This window comes from Styela clava, chromosome 12 (genome assembly GCF_964204865.1).
Source record: "Styela clava chromosome 12, kaStyClav1.hap1.2, whole genome shotgun sequence".
In the NCBI taxonomy this organism is placed as follows: domain Eukaryota; kingdom Metazoa; phylum Chordata; class Ascidiacea; order Stolidobranchia; family Styelidae; genus Styela; species Styela clava.
Window position 1 is genome coordinate 5,200,113 of NC_135261.1, and position 9,039 is coordinate 5,209,151.

The following is a 9,039-nucleotide window of genomic DNA, read 5'->3' on the forward strand; positions in this document are numbered from 1 at the left end:
GACCCAAGAAATAGAAATGAACCAGTTAAGTCGCAACATGGAGATGGTCCCATCTGGAGTACGTCAGTTCAATCAGATGCCCGGCTCTCACAGGTTGCTCTTAACAAAACCAAAATTATAACATAAGGGTGTTTTACTTAACAATACCGCCTCAAAGTACCATAGAACCCGATAGTGGTATGAAGCTGTTATTCAAAACACTACAATTCCCCCCCCCCCCCTCCCCAAATGCCCAAATCGCCATCAGCCCCTACCAAGTTATGAAAAATGCCCACAAGGAGGCGTTTTTGCCCACTTTGGAAACCGTTGATTTAGGCCTTAGGGGCGTCGCTCTCCATTTTTCCTTTTTCTCTTCATCTGATCAATACTTTAGTACTATTTCCTTGACCGCTTTAATATTTCTGAAGAATGACGGCTTTGGCAACAGTTTTAATATGACCTATAAATATTTGTGATAAATGTTTTTTTAATTGGGCGTGAGACTTGACAAATTCCAAAAAAGGGGCGCGAAAAAGTTTGAGAATCACTGTGCTAGAACGACTACGCGCAATTTTGGAAACTTGGTGCGACAAGTAAAACTGACCCAAATCACACCCGATTCGCATTTATAAAGTTTGCAAGCTATGCAACACATCTTCTAAGCCCTCTGTTCTACATGGATAGATTTTATTTTTATACCAGATTTACATATATACACAAGACAAGAAATACAGTTCGCATAAATGCGTGAAAAAATAATAGTTTAGTCAAATATGAAATAAACATAACTGGCAATTTAAATATAAAGATATAACGGTGAAATTATACATTATATTATACATGAATTATACATTAAAAACAAAATAATCAGATCACAAGAACAACAATTTAATCACTGCTAGAATCACCTAAATTCACGTATTTAGAAAAATATTTTTGTCGCGAGTAATCCCAGCGTCATGACAATGAGTGGCAGTTTGACTCGTGCAGTCGTGGCCCCGTTGCAAAATTCTGTAATAATATTAAAGATAATTAATAACTATTCATTGTATTTAGTTTATTTTTCAGAATGCTGCGACAGCAAAACATTTGAATCACAATCTCAAATTATTATTGAAGTGAACATCACACCTTGTGTCAGCGTAATATGAAAATTGATAGACAATATTTAATAAAAAAACAACCTATTTTTTAACTCATTATCTTGATCGTCAGTTTTCTATATGTTTTATTAATGAAATTTCTAAATAAAAGCTCGTGCCCTAACTAAAAAAAGGGTGTACAGATATATACACCATTCATACAATGACGCTATATAATCGTATTTGTATTCCACAGACATTGAATGAAATCGCTCGTTTTCTAGAATGTAATGAAAGTAGAATGATAAAGCAGCCTATGTAAATATATCAGAATCACCACAATTGCAATAAAACTTAATTTCATCAACAACCAACCAAAACACGTCGATCGAATGACGATCTGACAAGCGAGTATGGAGTTTATTCTAAGTGTAATTCATTTTGGATTCGTATTTGCAACGGAACGTTTTCTCAAGACGTTTAACATTGAAACAGCGATGCTGGCTTGACATATCAAGCAAACAAGTGTTGAAACGCCCGATAAAAAAATATTTTTTCCGACCAAGCACGAAGAAATGTTTTATACTCGTCTCTTTTATTCCTACGTTTCACAGACATTTTAAAGCATTTATTACGACATACATACATGTGGAAGCAATGAAAAATTTAAGATCAATTTTTATTTTATGCATTAAAAGTGAAGTCGTTCGAGGGCGGCAAAAAGTTTGTTCGTGGGCCGCAGTTAGCCGACCGCTGCCCTAAAGTCTACATGTAGTAGATTTCGCTATCACAGATTCCTGATTCCTCACATGCTTGTATAGTCCTCAAACCACAGCAGTAAACCTAGAGTTACTATACAAAAACTTCATATTTTATATCGATTATCAGATTCCGTTCATAATTTATATTCATTACTCGTTTCAAACGTCATGTATTAGGAACTTACCCGTTTTACAATAACAAAATACTCCGGCCCCAACAGAAGCGTGGGTTTGCTTTAAGCAGGCTTCATTATTACTGAATGCGCATCCTCTGATCGTTATTTGGACTCCTGTAACATTTGTAGCGTGTTAAAATTAAGCAGATTTATACAAGATTTCTGAAACTTTTGGGTTCGAGCGCAATCAATATTAAATATTACATATTTTTTTTTTTCGTAGAAGTAATGATAAATTCATGGTTTCCGTTTTAAGGGGGGCATATATCAAGGAACAATCGAAAATAAAATCGGAATTACAAATGGATCGAAAAAATATATATATATGAAACTCACCGTTAGAAAGGCCAACAAATTTGTAGCACGCATACGTAAGCGAATGATCTTTGATGCTGGAATCCCTGACGCACGTTCTTATGCTGGTATTAGGGGTGACTTCTTCACAGTCCTGGCATACGTAGCAACGCCAAGTATAACCTGCAATTTATTTTGCGATTACTCAGTGAAATTTTCTGCATGTGTTCACAATCAGCTAATGCTCAGCGAAGAACACATGCCGGAGAAGATCGACCTCAAAATTTAACTTCGTGCCACCTCATTATATTGCGACCGCCAAAGTCATTCTCTTGTTTTTAAAAAGCGTTTCGTGAATTAAAAAAATACATAATCAAGAACGCCAGTGAAAGTTTATCAAAATACACTAGTATAAATCACAGTTGGTTTATTGTTTTTGAACAATTTTTGCTAATTATTTACTAAAATTGAAAACTTCCATTAGTTTGGCGTTTAAAATCAGTTCGAATATTTGGATAATAAAAGGCAGTGCAATGTAGGACCTGTTTTTAAACGCAACCAGATGCGCGTTCATGGGGACAGTAGTTAACGTTTGAGTTCGAATTGAAAACAGCATGTTTGGGGTTTTATTGTGGGAATAGGGGGGTTTTCTTAAATTTGTCCCATGGGTGATAAGAGTTAAAATCGTGCCTTGGATCGTTTGTTATGAATCGAGTGAGGAATTCACCTTATATTGTAGAAAATACAATAGCGGTCAGCATACCGGAGAAAAATTGTTTTAAAAGCTATTATATGCAAAATGTGAACAAAACTCACCCTTTTCAAAAGCCGTAATCATAAGAATGCAAATAAATATCAGCTTCATTCTGTTGTTCGTATTTATTTTAACTATACTGATCTGTCAAATAAATTAGTATATATGCTTCATAATTGATTTGTTAAATCCTTACTTTTTATTTTTATACGGATTTATTAGTCTTTTTATCCGAACAAGAAACAGAATGGTAATAACTTTAATGCAATTGAAATATCTGATTTGAACGGAGTTTTGAAACCATGGAAAGGTTGGCATGGTAGCCAAATATACGTATTGAAGTTGCCAATATGCATGCAAATCGGTGCTTCCGCTCATGAAAAGCTTGAAACTACACGATACCAATTGATGTTTATAAGACTCGCTGAGAAAATGAAGACATCAAATAAATATCTATGACCCACAGTCTTCTCTTCCATTATAGAATTATAATTTTTGACTGAAAGATTCGGCATTCCTGCTACATTTTTAAATATGGCGAACGTTTCAGTCATAAATTTTATTTCTATAATGAAAGAGAAGACCAATTAAAATCCATATTAAAAACCGGTGTATGGATCGCTTACTATTTTTGAATTGAATCAAAATAAATACGAAACAGCAATGCTCATTTATGTGGGCACGAAGACCAAAACGAAATAGTACGGGCATATCATCATTCGCGAGACCAATACGGAAAAGTATTCATGCGACTTCGACTGGCCGAAACAGCGCAACGCAATTTTGATTATATTATCACACACAAAACAAAAAAACGAATCCCGTGAAACCCACATAAATTTTTGAAATAAATAAAATTAATAATTTCTAGCGACAATAACAATCTTCCACCATTGAGAATTTTAAAGCAATTGGTCCGATAATTAAAGCGGAAAGCGATCTACACGTCCAATTTGTGTCCAATAATAAAAGCTCATAAAAAATAGACAAACGTGGTAATATGCCTTGTAAACATATATTTTTAACTTATAATTTCAGTCAACTATTTTCATTGAGGTTATAGCTCAACAATTGATTATTTTAACTTTTAAACGAAAAAGATTACAACAAAACGCAGTTTCTTCTTCCTAAACAGGCTCGTGATTGCTATTTTCCCGTATAAACCTATCATTTATAACATCAATACAGCACAGACACACAGTTGACAGTGGAAAATTTGTTCTGTTGCTATATATACACTTAATTCATAGACTGGGATTTTTATATCTTTTGTTCACTTTAAAATTCGTCACTTTATGATTTTAATTAAACACGGCTCTCTTCTACGTAATTAAATCTATTTTCCTGGTGGTTTCAGGGAATCGCTAGGCGATTGTTTCCTCAAACTAATATAAGTTTTTTATTAAGGGGTGATGTCTCGAACGTTCCCATGATGTTGCCATGACCAGCCCACCTGCCCTCTGACATTACCTACCTGTGTATTTTGCTTTGAAAAACTTATAAAACGAACGAAGCGTACTCAAATATAATATCACATAGCAAAGAAAGTAAAACCATAGAGAACGCGGTCGTTGGTGTCAATTTATACTGCTAAAACCTCATATTGTTAATATAAAAGTACGATTTAATTTAATGAATATTTTGATTTCCTATCGAATTGTTAAAATTGCGTCGTCATTCTTGAGACAGAAGTCTCGAATGATATTTGCGTGGTGGGCGATGAAGATATTCATTTATATACATAGCGTACTTTATATTAAAACAAATACCGTCGGGTGACAAAATTATTGGGGGAAAATGGTATTTTTATCTGCCTCAATTAGAAGTAAAATATTTAGCTCACAAGTCTTTTGATTATGTAACATTTGTCCGTGTTTTTAGCCAGATTATTTAATTGGGTTTTCATTGTCAGAGCCGGGACTTCCCGTGACTCATTCTCAGTATGTCTGGGTTCTAATTTTTACACTAAACAATTGATATTAATCACATTGATTGGTGTTGCATATGAGTTCATTATTAAACCAAATTTGAAGCGAATTCCTTCTCTTAAACCAAAAAAGAAGCCATTTTCTAATAATTAAACTCTGATTATTCTTGCCTCAGAGCCAGCCTAAACGCGAAGTCCAATTGATTGACTATTTATGCTTAAGTAGTACACAAATCAGAGGACTCTTCCGCCATCCTTGTTCATGCCGACAACAAAATAAGTTCTTTTTATCTAATCCCGGGAAAGGAAAAGTTAATGGCATTATACTAATATGGCGAATCACGCCTCTCGTCCGGCTGCTTGGCAAATTATCTTGGGTTGAAGTAAAATTGAGATATATAACTAGGATGCTCCCGAAGTGTGTGCATCCAGATGGCGTACATGCTGAACATAGTATGTGTACCAGGTTAGGGTATCAGGTTGTGCGCCATCTGATGCACATACTTCTCGGGCGCCATAACTAATCGTAGTACTAATAATCGTGTCCTCTGCTTCCCCGCGACGTTGGACTGGTTTGGGCTTTTCGATTGCAATGGCGGCTAGGGCGTCTGGTGGTTCCAAATTGCATTGCTGCGTACCGTTGTGTAATGGTGATAGCCGTTACTCACCAGACTTATCGTTCCACTCTTTTCCCAAAATTGAAAAAAATGAAGAGAGCGTGGTTTCACAGTATTCGTCGCGATCCTGGTAAACATTTTCAAGTAAGTCAGTATTTTGTGGCAAATATTTTTTTCTTCTGGTTTTAATTTTAGTTTTGACCCTGATTTTCTCTTCTCGCTTCTACTTTAGTTGTTAGGCTATATCTATGCGGTTGTAGGCTATATGTGAGTGTATTTAAGGTGAGCACAGTCCACGACTTTTTTACAGTTATAGCAACAATTATTTAACTAATGATTTGGTTTCTACGAGACTAACTACTTATCCTTCCATGCTTTTGTGCCGGTATGCAGTCCTAAAGTGATTCAAGAGTCTTGCAGTGAGTCTTAGTGTGCAGCAAGACTCTTGGATTACTTAATTAAATTAATTTAACTTCTGCTCTTTTCAAATCTTAGTTAGGTCTCTTCTGATTCTGTAGACCAGTGGTTCCTAAACTGGGTTCGATCGAACCCCTGGGGTTCGGTGGAGCTGTTCCAGGGGTGCGACGAAGGTGCTCTGAAACAGTTGCATATTATGAGACTTTTTTTATCACCCTGCATACTAATTATGCATAAATAACTATAGTTCATGATGACTAATTACTAATGACTTGAACAATTGAATGAAACAATTAATTGGTGTTACCCCTATTCATATTCTACCGTACTAATAAAATTTAACTCAATTTTACGGATAAATCGAAGATAGGCAGTAATTGTACATGAATGAATGCAAAATCATAGCGTGTTTGAATTTCACTAGGTGATAAAGTTGCGACAAGGAATAGTTTATCGCAGAGCTTTATCCGAAATTATTATGATCCATTCAGGACAACCTCGATATGGCGCCGAATTAATCCTATCTCTATTTCTGTAAAATAAAACAATTGGCAAACGACTTTATTCGCATTTCAGTGCAGTTTAAAGTTTGAGAACAAATTGCTTGAACTACCAACGTTTATGGGGTATATTATCATCTTTCGGATTTTCAAAGTTATTTTTTATCAGTTTTCGCCGGTTCACCCGCATAGCTTATACAACAAAAACCATCTGCTCTTTCTGCCGCCAACGCCATTGTGACAAAACAATGGTTATTCCCACATGGTTATTGATATCTAAGGTTTCATCACAATGTTCATATTCTATAACCTTGCAAGAATTAGCTTCCGCTTTATGACGTTACGGTTTGGCTTCTAATTTCAAGCGTTCAGTACAATGGGGTTCGGCGGGAGCTTGCAGAATAGCGCAGGGGTTCGGCAGGCTCACAAAGTTTAAGAACCACTGCTGTAGACTAATAAGTGTTTATTTTATCAATACCGGTATCTTCCTGGTGTACTGAATATGAGAATCAAGCTAAACTTAATAACCTATATTATTATTAGGTGGGCATACATTGCATCCTTGAAGCCTAGCTTCACTCTAGTTGGTGTTATTTATTCAGTTCGTATCAGCTAGTTTATTTTGACTTATTAAAACAGATTACACCAAGCACGCGAGTTTGCGGCAACCATTTCAGACCCGAAGACATTTATAAGACGCCTTCTGGTCGACGCCGTTTGCACCACAACTCAGTTTCATCAAAATTTAGTTGGACAAAGTTAATTGCAGAGAGACCACTGCCAAATAAACTGAGATAAAACAGAATATATCATTTTTTAAGTTAGACTATACCATCATACTAGTATCGAACCAAAATTTAAAATTAACCAATTTGAAAAAATATTTTGACCCAAAGTCTAGAATATCAGGGTAGTCCAACATTGTCGGCTCCGCGAGCCACAAAATTATTTTTTCATTGTTCGCGGGCCACAATAGTGCCAAGAATAGGTAAACAGTGCAATACAAAACAAACACTTTTTATTGTGCAAACACATAGTCATAAGACATAGCCTGCTCTGGCTAATAGGATCCGCATTCGATTCTTAGTTTTCTATGATGCCTATATTGTTAGCATATATTCTCGACCAAAAAGATAGAAAGCCAGATACTAATTTAGACTACCAAGCACATTATTCAACTTCACTAGTTGCCTCACAGCTAGCCATAGCACTAGTCAATTCAGTGCCATTAGAGATGTAACGATATGTAAAAATATTTTTCTGATCAATTTTATTACGAAATGCGATTTCTTGATTCTCTCCGAATGTGATGCGGGCCACAGATAATAGAGCGGCGGGCCTGGGTTTGGACCACCCTGGTCCAGATTCAACTCATTTGGAAAAAATGACTCAAATCTTTTTGTGAGTACACAAATTTTCAGCAACACTGAAACGCGCAAAAATACAATTCTGTTTTTGATTTACACTTATACATGCAATGCAGAGGATTCATACTTGAAGCTGCAATTTGGGTACAATATGACTTTTCACGATATCTGGTTCGTCATATAATTGAGCCGTCTTATCATCCTTCCTTTCCCCAGGATGAAAATGTGATTTCTTTGCTAATGAATTTTATTATATTTGCTCAGAACCACTGATGCCACTGTACCAAGCAGTCGGACCAGCAGTCTGAGTTTTAATCACACTAATCCTACTCAAGTGGATCACAACTACTGCATTGTAGTGAAAACAGCTGAAGAAAAACTTGAGCAAGCTTTGAAAGAAATTGAGAATTTAAAAACTCAAGTTTCAAAGCTGTCAATATCTAAATTCGGTATGGAACGTTTCAAGGCGTTAAGCTCCATGATTAAATATTATACTGGCTTTAGTTCCTATTGTTTATTGATTGACTTTTTCAACATATTGTTGGACTGTGCTCTTAACACTATTTAACACTATGGTCTGCTGTAAGCGAGGAAGTTTATAATGAAGTAGCGATTTTTTAGACCACCCTTGTAAGAAGCGATCGCTTCCACTGGCTGATGAACTATTTTTATTTTTGTGTCGTCTGAGACAGGGCTTTGATGAGATCATTCTTAGTGATGTTTTTTGCATATCACAATCCACTGTCTCTCGGATAGTTATCACATGGGCTAATTTTCTTTATTTTACCTTGGCGTCTATCCCAATTTGGCCTACTCGCGAGCAGGTTTATGAAAATATGCCACAGTGTTTCAAAAACCAAGGTTATGGATCTACACGCATAGTCCTTGACTGTTGTGAAATTTTTTGCCAGTCACCATCTTCACTCATGCTCCAAAGTGAGTTTGTATTGTAGGCAAAATTGTATTTAACTGAATATTATATTGACTAACATTTAAAAAGCTCTGCCATTGCGGGATTCTTCAAGCTTTGTGTAGAGTGCTGCGAATTGTCCTGATGGATTTCAAACATGGATTTTGAATAATTTTTTTTTTTGGATAAGCAGCTGCTTGAATCCTTCGCTTCTTGGATGGTGCCATGATTGTAATTGCATAGTTCCAGTGAGAG